This window comes from Micromys minutus (genome assembly GCF_963924665.1).
Source record: "Micromys minutus genome assembly, chromosome: 19".
In the NCBI taxonomy this organism is placed as follows: domain Eukaryota; kingdom Metazoa; phylum Chordata; class Mammalia; order Rodentia; family Muridae; genus Micromys; species Micromys minutus.
Window position 1 is genome coordinate 48,341,002 of NC_137954.1, and position 18,071 is coordinate 48,359,072.

An 18,071-nucleotide genomic window follows, 5' to 3' on the forward strand; every position below is an offset into this window, starting at 1 on the left:
GAAAACAATAAAGAAAACACTAAACGAGACAACCTTAGAAGTAGAAAACCTAAAAAAGACATCAGTAGACACAATGCAAGCATCTCCAACAGACTACAGGAGATGGAAGAGAAAATCTCAGGGGACGAAAACAACATGGAAAACATACACAAAACAGTCAGAGAAGATACAAAAGTCAAAAAGCTGCTAACAGAAAATATCCAAGAGATCCAGGACAAAATACAAAGAACAAACGTAAGGATAATAGGAATGGAAGGGGGCAAAAAATAACAACTAAGAGGCACAGTAAATATCTTCAACAAAATCGTAGAAGAAAACTTCCTTACCCTTAAGAATGAGATGACCATGAGCATAAAAAAAAGCCTACAGAACTCTAAATAGAGTGGACCAGAAAAGAAATTCCTCCCGACACATAATAGTCAAAATGCCAAGTGCCCAAAGCAAAGAAAGAATACTAAAAGCAGTAAGGTTAAAAGGTCATGTAACAAATAAAGGCAGACCAATCAGAATTACATCCAACTTCTCAACAGGGATTATGAAAACTAGAAGGTCCTGGAGAGACATCATGCAGACCCTAAGAGCACACAACTGTCAGCCCAAGCTGCTATATTCAGCAAAACTCTCAATCACCATAGATGGAGAGACAAAAATATTCCAGGACAAAACTAAATTTATATAATATTTAACTACAAATCAAGCACTACAATGAATTATAGGTGGAAAACCCAATACAAGGAGGGAAACTACATCCTAGTAAAAACAAGAAAATTCCTAAGCAAGAAATCCAAAAGAAGAAAGACACAGAGTCACAATTCTACCTCTAAAAGCAAAAATAGCAGGAAAGAACAACCACTAATCCTTAATATCTATCAACATAAATGGACTCAATTCTCCAATAAAAAGACAAAGCCTATCAGACTGGATACATTAACAAAATCCAGCATTTTTCTGTATACAGGAAACTCATCTCAGAGAAAAAGACAGATACTATCTCAGAGTAAAAGTTTGGAAAAAACCTTCCAAGCAAACAGCCCCAAGATGCAAGCTGGAATGGCCATTCAAATATCAAATAAAGTAGATTTTCATCGAAATGTTATCAAAAAAAAATAAAGAAAGACATTTTTTCCTCATAGCAGGGAAAATTTGTCAAAGGGAACTCTAAATCTTTAATATATATGCTCCAAACACAAGAGAACCCATATTTATAACAGAAACCCTACTAAAGCTCAAAAAATACATTGTACCCCACACAACAATAGTGGGAGACCTTAACACCACGCTTTAATCAACAGACAGATCATGGAAACTGAAACTGAACAAGGAAACTGAACAAGGAAACAGTGAAACTAGCAGAGATTATGAACCAATTGGAATTAATAGACATCTACAGAACATTTCTTCCTAAGACGAAAGAATACACCTTCTTCTCAGCACCTCACAGCACCTTCTCCAAAACTGATCATATAATCAGTCACAGAAGAAGCCTCAGTAAATATAAGAAGATTGAAATACTCCCATGCATCCTTTCAGATCACCATGGTCTAAGGCTGGTCTTTAAAAACAACAAAGACAATAAAAAGCCTATATACACATGGAAACTAAACAATGCTCTATTAAATAATAGCAGGGTAAAAGAAGAAATAAAGAAAGAAATAAAGGATTTTCTAGAATTTAATGAAAATAAAAACAAAATATACCCAAACCTATGGGATCCAATGAAAGCAGTGCTGAGAGGAAAATTAATAGCTATGAGTGCTTCCAAAAAGAGACTGGAGAGAGCACACACTAGCAACTTGACAGCAAAGTTAAAAGCTCTAGAACAAAAGGAAGCAGATACACTCAAGAGGAGTAGATGGCAAGATATAATCAAACTCAGAATTGAAATTGACAACATAGAAAAAACAAAAAAAGAACCATTCAAAGAATCAACAAAGCCAAGAGCTGGTTCATTGAGAAAATTATCAAGATTGATAAAGCCTTAGCCAGACTAACTAGAGGGTAAAGACAGAGTATCCAAATTAACAAAATCAGAAAGGAAAGAGGAGACAAAATAACTGAAGCTGAGGAAATTCAAGAAATCATCATACTACAAAAGCCTATACTCAACAAAGCTGGAAAATCTGGAGGAATTGGATGAATTCATAGACAGGTACCAGATACTAAAGTTAAACCAGGACCAGGTAAATCATCTAAATAATCCCATAACACATAACGAAATATATGCAGTCATCAAAACCTCCCAACCAAATAAAGCCCAGGTCCAGATGGGTTCATTTCAGAATTCTATCAGACATTTATTGACTACCTAATACCAATACTCACCTAACTATTCCACAAAATAGAATCAGATGAAACACTACCTAACTCATTTTTCAAGGCCACAATAACCCTCTTTCCTAAATCACACAAAGAACCTACAAGGAAAGAGAACTTCAGACCAACACTGCCATTCATCAAGATTGAGTGCAGCACAGCCTGATGGGCAAGATTGTCAAGTGATTTGAGCAGAAAGTCTTCTGAAGAACACCTGATGTAGCATTATATTGACCTGAAAGTCAGTCCTTTCTTCCCGGGACTGGTGAAGTACATGAGCTCAGGGCCTATGGTGACCATGGTGTGAAAGAAGCTCAGCCTAGTTCACTACCCATTTTATGTTCCCTCCATCCTCACTAAGGAGATCATCAGGCTTTAGTTTTTTGAGCTGGAGGGGAAAACACATTCTCTCATTAATAAATTGTTCCTTCCATTTATCATTCTTCCTGGATTGTGTCAATATAGTTGCACTCAGATCTTAATCACATAACCTAGCAATAGCAAAGAATGCCTAAAGGAGACCCTTTAGTTGACACATATGCTTCCTTACAGCCAGGTGGAAAAATCAATCCATTTTCCCTTGATAGTCTGAATTAATCACTTAGTTGAAAATTATAAACCTTTTTCAAACTGATAACTTAAGGATTTCAGAATCCAGAAACACAAATTCTAGGACAGCAAACTGTAAGTCCTCAACAACTACTTACTGAAAATATCTCCTGTCTTGCAGTTATTTCTCACCTATCTTACACAGTATATAGATCTCTGAAGGGCTGTTCCATCATACTATTTATCCTACTATTTTATTATTTGGACACCATGCAATAACTGTAAATTTTGTGAATAAGTATACTTTGTTGGTAGTGAGTTGATTTTCTTGGTCAAAAGCAAGTTCTGTGGAAGGAATATATGGATCTATTTCTCAAAATGGCCATATGTAAATATGAATATACTTTATGATGTTGCAATTAATTATGGCTAAGACTTAATACGGTTCATTGTTCAGGTCACACAACATCTATGGTTAGAAAACAAATGAGTTGATAACTAATACTTGGTTCAATTTCTGACTTTTATTTAGTCAGGATCCCAGCCTGTGAAGTGATGCCACCCAGAATCAAAGTAAGATTTCACAACTCAATTAACCTAATATTTACAATCTGGACAGAAAAAGCCTGTGTAACTGTGACCAACTTAGTTTATTTAGTTCTCACTTTTGCACTGAGTCTACAGATTCCTTCCATCTGTGGTTATTAGGAAAGTCCCAATTTCCCTTGCTTTTGTGCCTCTTTCTGTGTGAACCAGAGATACTCAAATATACTCTAAGGTCCTGTTGTTGTGACTGAACCCTGTCATTGAAACTATTAATGACAACTCCCTGAACTTGACAAATATTCATGCACACAAATCAATGTGAATCTTCACCTTAATTTTTTTAAATCTACAATGATTTTTAAAGCATTACAACTAAGATATTTTAAATACTTTTCTCTTTAAGAAGTTGTACTGAACAGTCTGACAGCTGGAACATTGATTTGATTTGATTTTGAAGAATTTTTGTCTCCTCAGCTCTGCCCATAGTTTTACTATTGCCTGTTTTTCTAGACATCATAGAAAGTCTTTGCTTCTATAAAACATCCTGTAAGTGTTCTTCCTCAAGCCTCCTGACTTTTCTCAGAGTTTCCAATGATATACTGCACTCTGATCCTTTACCCAAATCCACATCTGGACACAAGCCAATGAAACATGATTTCATCTTATGCCAAATTAGTTAATATTTTTTTGTTTCAATTATTTACTTTTTGTATGTCATAAAATAAAGTTGCTTCAAATAAAGCATTATTTAATAATTAAGAGTTTTTTGTGTTCAGTTGATTAATTTATTTGTAATACCAGATTTAACTGATTCCTAATTTATCTGTTCCATTTTAAACATTTTTTAGAGACTTAAAAATTAACTTTCACTCATAGTCCAGATTCTCCTAGAAAAAAGGAACATTCAATTTTCAGACAGAAACTTCTTTGTAGAAAGATGACCTTAAAAGCAGTTGGCAAATTTCAGGAAACCAAAATATTTAGGAAGCTTCTGTAATAAATAATATACACTTGTTAGTCAGAGGTGAAAAATACATGTTCAACTAAACCAGGAATCAGGGTATGAGGAATTTTTGAATAAAAAAAATGCAAGTAAACTTGCTCATTTTTCCAGTATAACTGAAATATGTACTTTCTAGCTTGTTTTGTGTCAATTTGCCACAAGCTAGTCTCATCAGAGAGGAAGCAGACTCAATTGAGTAAATGACTCCATGAGATCCAGCTGCAAGGTCATTTTTTTTTAATTTGTAATTAATGTGGGAGGGCCCAGTCCTCTCTGGGTTTATGATCCTGAGAGCAAGCAACTTGCATTTATGGCCTCTGCTTCAGCTCTTGCCTCCAAGAGGTATACAATAAAGCAGGGGATAGCCAGCCTAGTGATTCAAAGAATAGGCTAATGTATAAGAATGTTGAGATTTGTCTGTGTTTCCACAGGTTCTGGTCTTGGAATATTGGGTTATAAGCTGGAAACGTGAGCTTCTCTGAAGATAGTGGGTCATTAGAGATTAGTCTTGAAGATTCCCTCCCAGGCTCATTTCTTTTGCTCTCTCTGATTTCTGAATATCAACACCAGTAAAGGCATTTCCCACTCTTGTCACCATGGCTTTTCTTTCATGATTATCTGTATTTTTTTCAATACTTTCAGCCAAGTTAACCCTTCTTTCCTCAAGGGGCTGCTGAACAAGTGTATCGTTTATTTTTCTGTTGCTGTGCTGAAATATTTTCATTTTTGTTGTGATTAATGGCAGAAAACTTGAGTCGAAAGGGCTTTATTTCCTTTTGAAGTTGTAGTTCTTCCTGAAGACAACTCTGTGCGGAAAATCCAAGGAGGAATATGAAGTTGTAGGTTGAAGCCTAGATAAAGGAGGAATGGTAGTAAGGAGAACCAACTCCATGACCAAAAGCAAGTTATAGTCACAGGGCTTATTGTTGACTAAAATGTCAAAGAGATAGATACTCTAATGGAAGGGGAGGCAGATACTTCAGTGGAAGGGGAGATATATACTCCAGTGGAAGGGGAGATAGATACTTTAGTGGAAGGGGAGATAGATACTCTAGTGGAAGGGGAGGCAGAAGAAGGTGCCACACACAGGGTGCTGACTGATCACATTTTCCTTCCACACACAGGAGTGAAAAATCACAGCCAGGTGGCCCCAGCTCCCTAAAGCATATCACTAACTGGGGGCCAAATTCACAAATCCTAGAGTGACTGGGGAGCATTTCTCATCCAAATGCATTCCATTCCCTGACTCCCCTAGGCTTCCAGGCATGTTCTAATACAGAATGCTGTCAGGCCCACCATGAAAGGTCATCACAATCTCTCAGGTTCTCAACACTGCCTTAAAGTTCAAACACTCCTCTTCAATTAAAGGCAGTATTTTAATTTTAACTCCTTGCAAAGTCATATAGAATATAATTGCCATCCTAAAGGAAGAAGTTGGGGAGGAAAAGGCAGAAAACTGGGAAATACTGAACCAAACTCAGTAGAGCAAATATCACATTCTGTAGGCTTAGGCTCTGTGTTTGACACTTTAGGTGGTTCTGCCCTTCCAGCTCTGGAGCCTACAGCATCCATGTCATTGCTGAGCTAGTTTCACATTGTCTGCAGCTCTTCTGCACAACAGCTTCATGACTCTGGCATCGCAAGATATTTGAGTGCCAACTCAATTCATGCTTCAATTCCACTGTTCCATAAAATGGTCTCCTGGGAACTTATTACAAAAATTCTCTGCTGTGCAATATGTGTGTCCCTCTCAGCAGCATTATAAAACTGTGGAGAAAAAAAAAATCTATGACTCTACCATCTTCATGCCTTTCACAACTCCCAGTCAGACACTCGGACTACACCGACACACTGATTGCCAGATTGGTACGGACATTGGGGCACTTGAAAATCAGTAGCCACTTCTCCCACCTTATCCTCTCTTCCTTCCTTCCTTAGGCTTTTTCTCTTCATGAAGCACAAATTTAGTTGGATATTTTTTTCTTTTTTATATTTGATATTTTATGTATTTACATTTCAAATATTATCGCCTTTCTGGGTTCCCACTCTTCCGTGCTCCCTCCTCCTGCTTCTATGAGGATGCTCCCCCTCCCACCCACCCACTCCCACATCCACACCCAGGCCTTCCCTTCCTCTGGGGAAAGGAGCCTCAGAGTACCTATCCTATTGTTCTTCTGCAAACTGGGTGAACTCCTTAAAATTCTATTTACCTTGATAAGTGTTGGGATTCTTTTAAACTTTCCTTGACATTAACATGAAGATTCTTAGACCTTCTTTTCCTAGCACAGTATTTTGGGGTTTTACCACTCCTCACATCTCTTCGGAGAGATAGACAGTCATGTGCTTCAGAACAACTGCCCCCTTTTGGCGTCATTTTCACCATTACATTCTCCATTGCTTTCTTTTCTCTTGGATGTAAAAAAGATGAAGATAAAACTCATCTCCAAAACCACTTACTGAAGACATTATTTTCGCTGACCATTCTGGAGGCATAATAATAGATCATGTTCAGGAATCATCATATCCAATGCCAGGCAGAGTATCAGGAGCAGATAGCTGAGAGATCATATGAAGATTTCCAAAGAAAAAGTAAAAGCAGGATCACGATTTAACTCCCTGTTAGAGCACTTGCCTACTTTGGATAATTTCCTGTATTCAACTACAAGTATGCCAGATCCCAAACTTTTGCTAATGTGAATGTTTACTTATTTCCCATAAGCCATTGTACTACCATTTGATATGTTTCACAGTTACTTTATTTTTATAAAGTAATTCTTCATTAACTTTGGTTTTATATTTGAACTTCTTTTAAATTAGTTTAATTTAATGCTATCTTTTGTTAGATAATTGCTTATATGTAAATTTATAGTTGCAGTTAGTCTTTGATTAAATATTAACTTAATGATGATGAAAAGCATCTTTTATTACAAGAGTTTGGACAGTAAAATATCCTTTTTCTTACATTTTGGGTGGGCTTTTGTTCTTAGAACCAGAACAAGTCAATAGTGGTTTACAGTTTGATTTGACCATTTCAGAGCTCACACTCGTGCAGATATAAGTATGTATGATGTGATTGTCAAATGGGTATACATCAGGCCTAATAGAAGGAAATGGATATCCATAATTAAATTTTTATATGTTATAGCTAGCAGTGCTGAAATAAATATCTGTCACTGACATAAATGCTAAATGGTTATGTGTCAGCATCTGGAGCATGGAAATTAATATCTTCAATTAAACGTCTATATGTTATATAAGACTTAGAAACCAACTTGGCTGGCTCAGAAATACTGCACAATTAAAAAAAAAACTATGTCCTTATTTTTCCTTTTTGAAAAACTTGATAAAGAAAAAAATTTTAAGATACTTAAATTACAAATTTTGAACAGTAAATTGCCCATAAGTCATTTAACATCTCCCTTAAGATTTCAATTTCCTAGTATAATAAAAGCTGAGTTCCTTTCTTCCTCTCACTTTATTAATCATTCTTAACCTCTTCTACAAGTTTGAAAGTTAAAATGAAAAGAAATACTATTGAAATTACTAAAGTTAAGAAGGATTCTATATTACAAGATCACAAACTACTCATTTTTTAAAAATTTTTATTGAATATTCTCTGCATTTACATTTCAAATGTTATCCTTTTCCCCCAATAGCATCTCCTTTACCCTCCCCATTGCCTCCATGAAGGTGCTCCCTCTCCCAACCATCCTCTCCCACCTCAGCACCTTGGCATTCACCTATACTGGGAAAACTAGCCTTCATTGGACCAAAGGCCTCTCCTCCCATTGATGTCTGAAAATGCTATTCTCTGTTACATATGTACCTAGAGACACTGGTCTCTCCATGTGAACTCATTGGTTGGTGTTTTAGTCCCTGTGAGCTGTGGTGAGTTTGGTTAGTTGATAATTTTGTTCTTCCCATGGGATTGCAGACCTTTTCAGCTCCTTCAGTCCTTTTATTAGCTCTTCCATTTATAATTAGAAAATATATCAGAATTTAAGTTTTACATATAACACATTTTTCTGTTTATTATCAATGTGGCAAAAGTAATTTTTAAACATCTAAAAACTCTTTGCTTCAGGAGACCCATGATATTCAGGTTTCTGAATACTTAAAGACAGGTGCTTTATGCTTATTGAAACTAGTAAGATTTCAATGCACACTATTAAACCTTTAAAAAATCAAATACTGACAAAAATATATTCTTATAGTTTTATGCAAAAATCCTTTAAAATTTTTTACGTTTATCTCTGTTTTTTAAAATAAAATTGTTTAAAAGCTAGCAAGATGAATACTCAAAAATCAGATAAAGATAATTCCTTCAGGAGTAGACTACACAGATGTGTTAACATAGTACACAGATTTGAAATCATGCCATATTCTGGGATTCACTTTGAGATGCTTTGTATATTAGAATTATACAATGCTATGTTTGAGGACATGCCTAGTGGCCCACATTTGTAATTTCTGCAACTAGGGAAGCTGTGGCACAAGAATCATAAGTTTATATAGATACCTCTTCAGGGCCTCTGCTAGAGTCATACAGATACAGCTGAGCATGCTTGTAGCTAACCATCGCAATGAACATGGGGACCCCAATGAAGGCGCTAGAGAAAAGACTAAAGGAGCTGAAAGGGTCTGCAACCTCATGGGAAGAACAACAATATCAACCAACCAAACCCTCCAGAGCTCCCATGGACGAAAACACCAACCACTGAGCACACATAGAGAGATCCATGGCTCCAGTTGCATATGTAGCAGAGGATGGCAACGTCTGGCATCAATGTGAGAAGAAGCCATGGGTCCAATGTGGGAAAATGCCAAGGCACTAAGATGGAGAGGGTAATTGTGAGAGGGTGTACCTTCGTGGAGACATGTAGAGGGGGAGGGAGGATGGGAACGAGGGGGGATAACATTTGAAATGTAATACAGAGAGTATCTAATAAAAATATATATATATATATATATATATATATATATATATATATATATATATATATATATATATATATATACCCCCTTCCAAAAAAGACTTAAAAAAAAAAAAGAAAAGAAAAAAGAGTGCGAGTGTATGCTTTTCAGGCGAGAGGGCAGCCTGACGACTCGAAAATTTGAATACCACAGTAGCATGGAGTGTGACCTCATTGAGACTGACATCTTGGAGTCATTGGAAGATCTAGGTTACAAGGGCCCATTGTTGGATGATGGCACACTTTTGCAGGCAGTCTTTGCTGGAGCCGCTTCCCCGGAGTTTAGCAAACTCTGTGCTTGGCTGGTGTCTAAATTAAGAGTCCTCTGTAAACTAGAAGAAAATGTGCAGGCAACTAACAGTCCAGGTGAAGCTGAATAGTTCCAGCTTGAGGTGAGTGGGCTACTTGGGGAGATGAACTGCCCGTATCCTCTGACGTCTGGCGATGTAACCAAGCACCTTCTTATTCAGAAGAACTGCCTCCTTTTGCTCACATACCTCATCTCAGAACTAGAAGCTGCCAGAATGCTCTGTGTGGATGCTCCTCCAAAGAAAGCTCAAGAAGGAGGCAATAGTGAGGTCTTTCAAGAGTTGAAAGGCATACGGATTGCTCTACGAATGTCCAAACCTCCAGGCAATATAACTATGTTCCAATTCATCCGCGGGATTGAGAAAAAAATTAAAGGAAACATTAGCAAAAGTTCCACCTAATCATGTGGGAAAGCCGCTATTGAAGAAGTCGATGGGACCAGCCCACTGGGAAAAGAAAGAAGCCATTAACCAAGCCGTAGCCAATGAATATGAAGTCCGGGGGGAGCTGCTAATCAAAGGTTTGGATGTCACCATCCAGTCCTTTGGCTGGTCTGACAGAGCTAAGTGTCAGACTGAAAAGTTAGCTAAGGTTTACCAGTTGAAGCTTTCAGTTTTGTTTCCTAAAGGTAAGATTTCTGTTGCTCATCTTTTGGCCGCCAGACAAGACTTGTCAAAGATTTTAAGGACAAGCAGTTGGTCCATAAGAGAAGAGACTGTGCCATTAATAAGGTGCTGATGGGCAGGGTGCCTGACAGAGGTGGCAGACCTAAAGAAATTGAGCCTCCACCCCCAGAGATACCACCGTGGCAGAAAAGACAAGATGGCCCCCAACAGTAAGCAGGAGGTCGAGGCGGAGGGAAAGGTGGTTATGAATATTCCTTATATGGAGGCCGAGGAGGTCATGAAGAAAGAGGGAGAGGTGGACGTGGTGGTTATGAGCATGGTGGCCGAGGGGGAGGAAGAGGAAGTAAGCATCAAGGAGGCTGGACAGATGGAGGGAGTGGAGGTGGAGGTGGCTACCAGGACGGTGGTTATCGAGATTCGGGCTTCCAGCCTGGTGGCTACCATGGAGGCCACAGCAGTGGCTACCAAGGTGGTGGCTATAGTGGTTTCCAAACATCTTCATATACAAGAAGTGGATACCAGGGCGGTGGCTATCAGCAGTACAGTAGATACCAAGACGGTGGGCACCATGGCGAACGAGGCAGTGGTCCTGGGGGAAGAGGTGGTCGAGGAGGTCGGAGAGGAGCCTGGGGAGGAAGAGGGAGCCAGACTTATCACCAGGGGGGTCAGTTTGAACAGCACTTCCAGCACGGGGCTATCAGTACACTCACTCTGGGTTTGGACAAGGAAGACATTACACTAGCTGAGGCTACAGACTCATATTTTGCTAGAGCTCAAGTAATAGAAACTTAGTTTTGGAATCCTCAATCCAACATCTATTTCGAATGACTGTAAGACCACAGGTGGCAGGCACACTCGTGCTTAGGACAACCATTTGCTGGTCTTCATCCAGCTCTTTCTCTTTTTGATACTAAACAGTTTTCCATAACACTGTTTATTTAAGAAACATATTTCTTCTTTCTATGAAAAACAAATCGTAAAGGCAATTTAAGTTGCCTTTAATTGACCAGTAGATTAATCCAGTTGGAATATACATGCTTTTTTAAAGAAATTACTTGAATAAAATAGTTTTCACACTTTCAATATGCAAGTTTTGAAAATGAGCATTTGCCTAGATTTTTTTTTAATATTTACTGCTGGGAAACCTTCCTTATATTAACAATCAATGTGTGTTTTTTGTAAACTATCTGATGTCTATTCTCTGAGCTTAGCTCTGCCCTGATTGGCATTTTATTCAGAGACTTCATCGCCTTTCTTTCTGATAGACCTGTTGGGTTGGTTCCTGTTACATGAGCTCTTTTGCAGAGAGCACATTCAGTAGCCTTGTCCTGTTGGTGGAATCCTGTACCACATGCTCCTCCAAAACGCACAAACACGGTCACAATTCATCATGACGACAAAAGCAAACTGAGTTGTGAACCGTGGTCCCTGTACCCACTTAGTTAAGTATAGCAGCTCAACAGACCTGCATCTGTGAGACAAAAGTGCCTCCTTCAACCTTGTTTTTACTTGAAATTTGCTAGAAGAAATGGTGAGCAGACTAGCTTTATGCACTAGTTAATGCCACTAGCTCAGCAAATGCAAGTTAGCTTGCTTTAGGCAGGAGACCATCTTGTTACAGAAGTGTACTACAAAGTGAGAGTGAGTCCTATTCGGTGCAGGGGGCCCTTCATTATTGCTGCAGAAGACAGAAGCCTGGCGGAGTCACCCTCCATGTCTGTACCGAAATTACTTGATGCTTCTGCCGGGTTTTTGTATGGGTAAACACTGTCAAGCTGTGCAAGAAAGTGGTTGGAGGTGTGTTTTGTGTGAGAGGTGAACAATAAAGTAGGTGTACATTTTAAAAAAATAATGAATAAAGAAAAATGGACATCCCTTGTTCCTACCCTAAGTATTGCTAACATGATAAGTACTCACCTATCTCAAAAAAACCTGTTACTTAACATTGATAAAGAATATAAATTAGACAAATTTTTAATTTAAATATATATATATATTATTTAGCATAATTATAGTCTACTTATTTTTTTTAAACGATTTTATTTTTTAAAACAAAGATAGATGTAAAGATTTTAAACATTTTTTGCTTAAAATTATACATTTTTGTCAGTACTGTTTTTTCAGACATTAAAATAAATTTTACATAAAACCATGTGAATATGTTTTTTAGTCCGTACTTGATTTTTTTCAAGGGCTTGACAGTATGCATTGAAAACGTATTAGTTGCAATAAGCGTAAAGTACATGCAAAACAAAACGCAACATGGAAATAGTCAAAGTCTTCTTGTTTTGTGAATATATGTATAGTTTTTGTTTTCTTTATTTCTTGGACTTCATACAGTCTGTGAGTTGTTTCTGGGGGAGTGCAAGCCTCTGGGGTTAGCATCCCACTATCAGTGACTGCATATTATGTCTGTTCTTTTGTGACTGGGTTATCTCACTCAGGATGATCTTCTCTAGATGCAGCCATTTTCTTAAGAATTTGGTTAAGTCATTGTATCTGGTGGCTGAGTAGTATTCCATTGTGTATATGTACCACAATTTTTGTATCCATTCGTCTTCTGAAGGACATCTGGGTTCCTTCCAGCTTCTGGCTATTATAAATAGAGCCTCTATGAACATTGTGGTGCATATATCTTTGTTGTGTATTAAAGTGTCTCTGGGGTATATGCCCAGAAGTGGAATAGCTGGGTCTTCAGGTAGTACTATATCCAATTTTCTGAGGTATCGCCAGACCGATTTCCAGAGTGGTTGTATTAGCTTGCAACCCCACCAACAGTGGAGAAGTGTTCCTATTTCTCCGCAGCCTCTCCAGCATCTGCTGTCATCTGCGTTTTGGATCTTGGCCAATCTGACTGGAGTGAGGTGGAATCTTAGGGTTGTTTTGATTTGCATTTCCCTGATGGCTAAGGATGTCGAGCACTTCCTCAGATGTTTTTCGGCCATTCGGAGTTCCTCAACTGAAAAAGATTTGTTTAGCTCTGTACCCCATTTTTTAATAGGGTTATTTGATTCTCTGGTGTCGAGCTTTTTGAGTTCCTTGTACACCTTAGATATTAGGCCTCTATCTGATGTGGTGTTGGTAAAGATCTTTTCCCATTTTGTTGGTTGCCGTTTTGTTTTCTTGACGATGTCCTTAGCCTTACAGAAACTTTGCAATCTCATTAAGTCCCATTTGTTAATCTTTGACCTTAGAGCTTGAGCCATTGGTGTTTTGTTTAGGAAATTTTCTCCTGTGCCTATGTGTTCTAAGGTTTTCCCTACTTTCTTATCTAATAATTCCAGTGTATCAAGTTTAATGTGGAGATCTTTAATCCACTTACACTTGAGCTTTGTACAAGGAGATAAGAACGGGTCTATTTTCATTCTTTTGCATGTTGAGTGCCAGTTGGACCAGCACCATTTGTTGAATAGGCTGTCCTTTTTCCATTGAATTTTTACTGCTCCTTTGTCAAAAATCAGGTGACCATATACATGAGGGCTCATTTCTGAATCTTCTATTCTATTCCATTGATCCACTTGCCTATTTCTGTACCAGTACCATGCAGTTTTCAGCACAATTGCCTTGTAATATAGCTTGAGGTCAGGGATAGTGATTCCCGCTGATGTTTTTTTGTTGTTGAGGATGATTTTCGCTATTCTAGGTCTTTTGTTATTCCAGATGAAATTGCACATTGATCTTTCCAATTCCATGAAGAACTGGGTTGGAATTTTGATGGGGATTGCATTGAATCTGTAGATTGCTTTTGGTAGGATGGCCATTTTTAAGATGTTGATCTTTCCAATCCATGAGCATGGGAGATCTTTCCATTTTCTGAGATCCTCCTCAATTTCTTTCTTCAGAGGTTTGAAGTTCTTGTCATACAGGTCCTTCACATCCTTAGTTAGAGTCACACCAAGGTATTTCATAGTTTTTGTAACTATTGTGAAGGGTACCTTTTCCCCAATTTCTTTCTCCACATGTTTGTTTTTTGAGTATAGGAATGCTACTGATTTGTTTGAGTTAATTTTTTATCTGGCCACTTTGCTAAACTTGTTTATCAGCTGTAGGAGTTCTCTGGTGGAATTTTTGGGGTCACTCAAGTACACTATCATGTCATCGGCAAAGAGTGATGTTTTTATCTCTTCCTTTCCGATTTGTATCCCCTTGATCTCCTTTTGCTGTCTAATTGCTCCAGCCAGGACTTCCAGTACTATGTTGAATAGGTAGGGAGAGAGTGGGCAGCCTTGTCGAGTCCCTGATTTTAGTGGGATTGCTTCAAGTTTCTCGCCATTAAGTTTGATGTTGGCTGTTGGTTTGCTGTATATTGCTTTTATTATGTTTAAATATGGGCATTGGATTCCTGTTCTTTCCAGGACTTTTAACATGAAGGGGTGTTGGATTTTGTCGAATGCTTTCTCAGCGTCTAGTGAGATGACCATGTGATTTTGGTCTTTAAGTTTGTTTATATGGTGGATTACATTGATGGATTTCCTTATGTTAAACCATCCCTGCATCCCAGGGATGAAGCCTACTTGGTCATGATGAATGATGGTTTTGATGTGTTCTTGAATTCGGTTTGCAAGGATTTTGTTGAGTATTTTTGCATCAATGTTCATAAGTGAGATTGGTCTGAAGTTCTCTTTCCTTGTAGGGTCTTTGTGTGGCTTAGGTTCGAGGGTTATTGTAGCCTCAAAAAATGAGTTGGGTAATATTCCATCTGATTCTATCTTTTGGAATAGTTTGGTGAGTATTGGTGTTATATCCCCAATAAATGTCTGATAAAATTCTGCACTGAACCCGTCTGGACCTGGGCGTTTTTTGGTTGGGAGGCTTTTGATGACTTCTTCTATTTCTTTAGGTGTTATAGGGTTATTTAGATGGTTTACTTGATCCTGGTTCAACTTTGGTACCTTGTATCTGTCTAGGAATTCGTCCATTTCCTCCAGATTTTCCAATTTTGTGGAGTATAAGTTTTTGTAGTAGGATCTGATGATTTCTTGAATTTCCTTAGTTTCAGTTGTTATGTCACCACTTTCCTTTCTGATTTTGTTAATTTGGATACTCTCTCTTTGCCCTTTAGTTAGTCTGGCTAGGGGTTTATCAATCTTGTTGATTTTCTCAAAGAACCAACTCTTTGTTTTGTTGATTTTTTCAATGGTTTTTTTTGTTTCTATTTGGTCTATTTCTGCCCTAATTTTGATTATTTCTTGCCGTCTACTCTTTTTGGGTAAATCTGCTTCCTTTTGTTCTAGGGCTTTTAGCTGTGCTGTCAGGTTGCTGATGTGAGCTCTCTCCAGTTTCTTCTTGGAAGCACTTAGAGCAATGAGTTTTCCTCTCAATACTGCTTTCATTGCATCCCATAGGTTTGGGTATGTTGTGTTTTCGTTTTCGTTGAATTCTAGAAAATCCTTAATTTCTTTATTTATTTCTTCTTTGACCCTGCTATCCTTTAGCAGAGTGTTGTTTAGTTTCCATGTGTATGTGGGCATTTTGTTGTCTTTGTTGTTGTTAAAGACCAGCCGTAGACCATGGTGATCTGAGAGGATGCATGGGAGTATTTCAATCTTCTTATATCGATGAAGGCTCGTTCTGTGTCCAATTATGTGGTCAATTTTCGAGAAGGTGCCATGGGGTGGTGAGAAGAAGGTGTATTCTTTTACTTTAGGATAGTATGTTCTGTATATATCTATTAATTCTAGTTGGTTCAAAGTCTCTGCTAGTTTTGCAGTGTCCTTGTTCAGTTTTTGTTTCCCTGATCTGTCCATTGGTGAGAGTGGGGTGTTAAAGTCTCCCACTATTATTGTGTGGGGTGAAATGTATTTTTTGAGCTTTAGTAGAGTTTCTTTTATGAATGTGGGTGATTTTTTATTTGGAGCATATATGTTAAGGATTGAGAGTTCCTCCTGACAGATTTCCCAGGTAATGAGTAAAAAGTGTCCTTCTTTATCTTTTTTGATAACTTTTGGTTGGAAATTTACTTTATTCGATATTAGAATAGCCACTCCAGCTTTCTTCTTGGAGATGTTTGCTTGGAAGTTTTTTTCCCACCCTTTTACTGTGAGATAGTGTCTGTCTCTGTCTCTGAGATGAGTTTCCTGTATGCAGCAAAAGGCTGGATTTTGTTTATGTATCCAGTCTGATAGTCTGTGTCTCTTTATTGGGGAGTTGAGCCCATTTATGTTAATAGATATCAAGGAATAATTGTTTCTGTATCCCGCCATTTTTGCTTTTTTGGGTTGAGTTGTGTCCGTGTTTTTTTTCTTTTTTTAGTTTTCTTGTTTAGGAGTTTTCTTGTTTTTACTAGGCTGTATTTTCCCTCCTTGTATTGGGTTTTCCACCTGTAATTCGTTGTAGTGCTGGGTTTGTGGTCATATATTGTGTGAATTTTGATTTGTCTTGAAATATCTTTGTCTCTCCATCGATGGTGATTGATAGTTTTGCTGGGTATAGCAGCTTGGGCTGGCACTTGTGCTCTCTTAAGGAGTGCATGATGTCTGTCCAGGCTCTTCTAGCTTTCATAGTCTCTGCTGAGAAATCGGGTGTGAGTCTGATTGGTCTGCCTTTATAAGTTACCTGACCTTTTTCCCTTACTGCTTTTAGTATTCTTTCTTTACTTTGGGCACTTGATGTTTTTACTATTATGTGTCGGGAGGTATTTCTTTTCTGGTCCAACCTATTTGGTGTTCTGAAGGCTTCTTTTATGCTTGTGGTCATCTCATTCTTGAGAGTAGGGAAGTTTTCTTCTATGATTTTGTTGAAGATATTTACTGTGCCTCTTAGTTGATACTCTTCTCCCTCTTCTATTCCTATTATCCTTAGGTTCGGTCTTCTCATTGTGTCTTGTATTTCCTGGACATTTTGGGTTAGGAGCTTTTTGTTTTTTGCATCTTCTCTGGCTGTTTTGTCTATGTTTGCAATGTTGTCTTCTGCCCCCGAGATTCTCTCCTCGATCTCTTGTAATCTGTTGGAAATGCTTGCTTCTGTGACTCCTGATTTCTTTTTTTGGTTTTCTGACTCTAGGGTTATCTCTTTTAGCGCTTTTTTTATTATGTCAATTTCTGTTTTAATTTCCCTCTTCCATTCCTTTATTTCCTTGGTTCTGTTTTCGTCTCATTCTTTGAGTTCTTTGAGTGTTTTTCTTGTTTCTTCTTTAAAAGCTTCTGAATCTTTTTGCTTTTCCTCCCTTTCTTGTTTAAGTAACTCTATCAGCGTCTTGAGGCATGTTTTCAGGTCTGTGTCTTCTTTCTCTGGAGTGTTTGGAATTCCTATGTTTGCTACTATCGGAGAGCTGGGTTCTGGTGTTGCTAGATTGTCTTGGTTTCCTTGGGATATACTCTTTCTCTTTCCTCTTGCCATTTTGTTGTCAGTGATATGTTCTTGCCTTTCCCTTGTATCTGGTCTGTGTCCCTGGTACACTTTCCGTGTGCACTCCTCAGAGATCTCTCTACTCCCCAGCAGCCCAGGTTCCGGGTGGCAGCTGGGCCAGGCTCTGCTCTGTGTACTGAAGTCACCTCCGGGTGGGAACAGATGTTCCTAAGATTTGTTCCTGGTCACAGTAGCTCAGCCTGTACGAGCCGCCTTTCCAGCTGGTGGTTGGGCCAGGCTTTGCTCTGCAACCTGAAGTCGTCTGCGGGTGGGAACAGAAGTTCCTAAGATCTGTTCATGGTTACTGGATCGGGGAGGACAGGGCAGGTCAGGGCAGGGGGTGCCCTTTCCGTGTGCACTCCGCAGAGATCCCTCTGCTCCCCCGCAGCCTAGGTCTCCCACTCA

General features: G+C 38.4%; 1 pseudogene across 1 annotated transcript; it reads left to right on the plus strand.

The window, feature by feature from the left end:
• The first annotated feature begins 9,506 nt into the window (after positions 1 to 9,506).
• On the plus strand, positions 9,507 to 11,065 carry LOC308432962 (protein FAM98A-like; annotated as a pseudogene). Its single transcript has one exon. The product of its transcript is annotated as a protein FAM98A-like (transcript).
• The last annotated feature ends 7,006 nt before the right edge of the window (positions 11,066 to 18,071 follow it).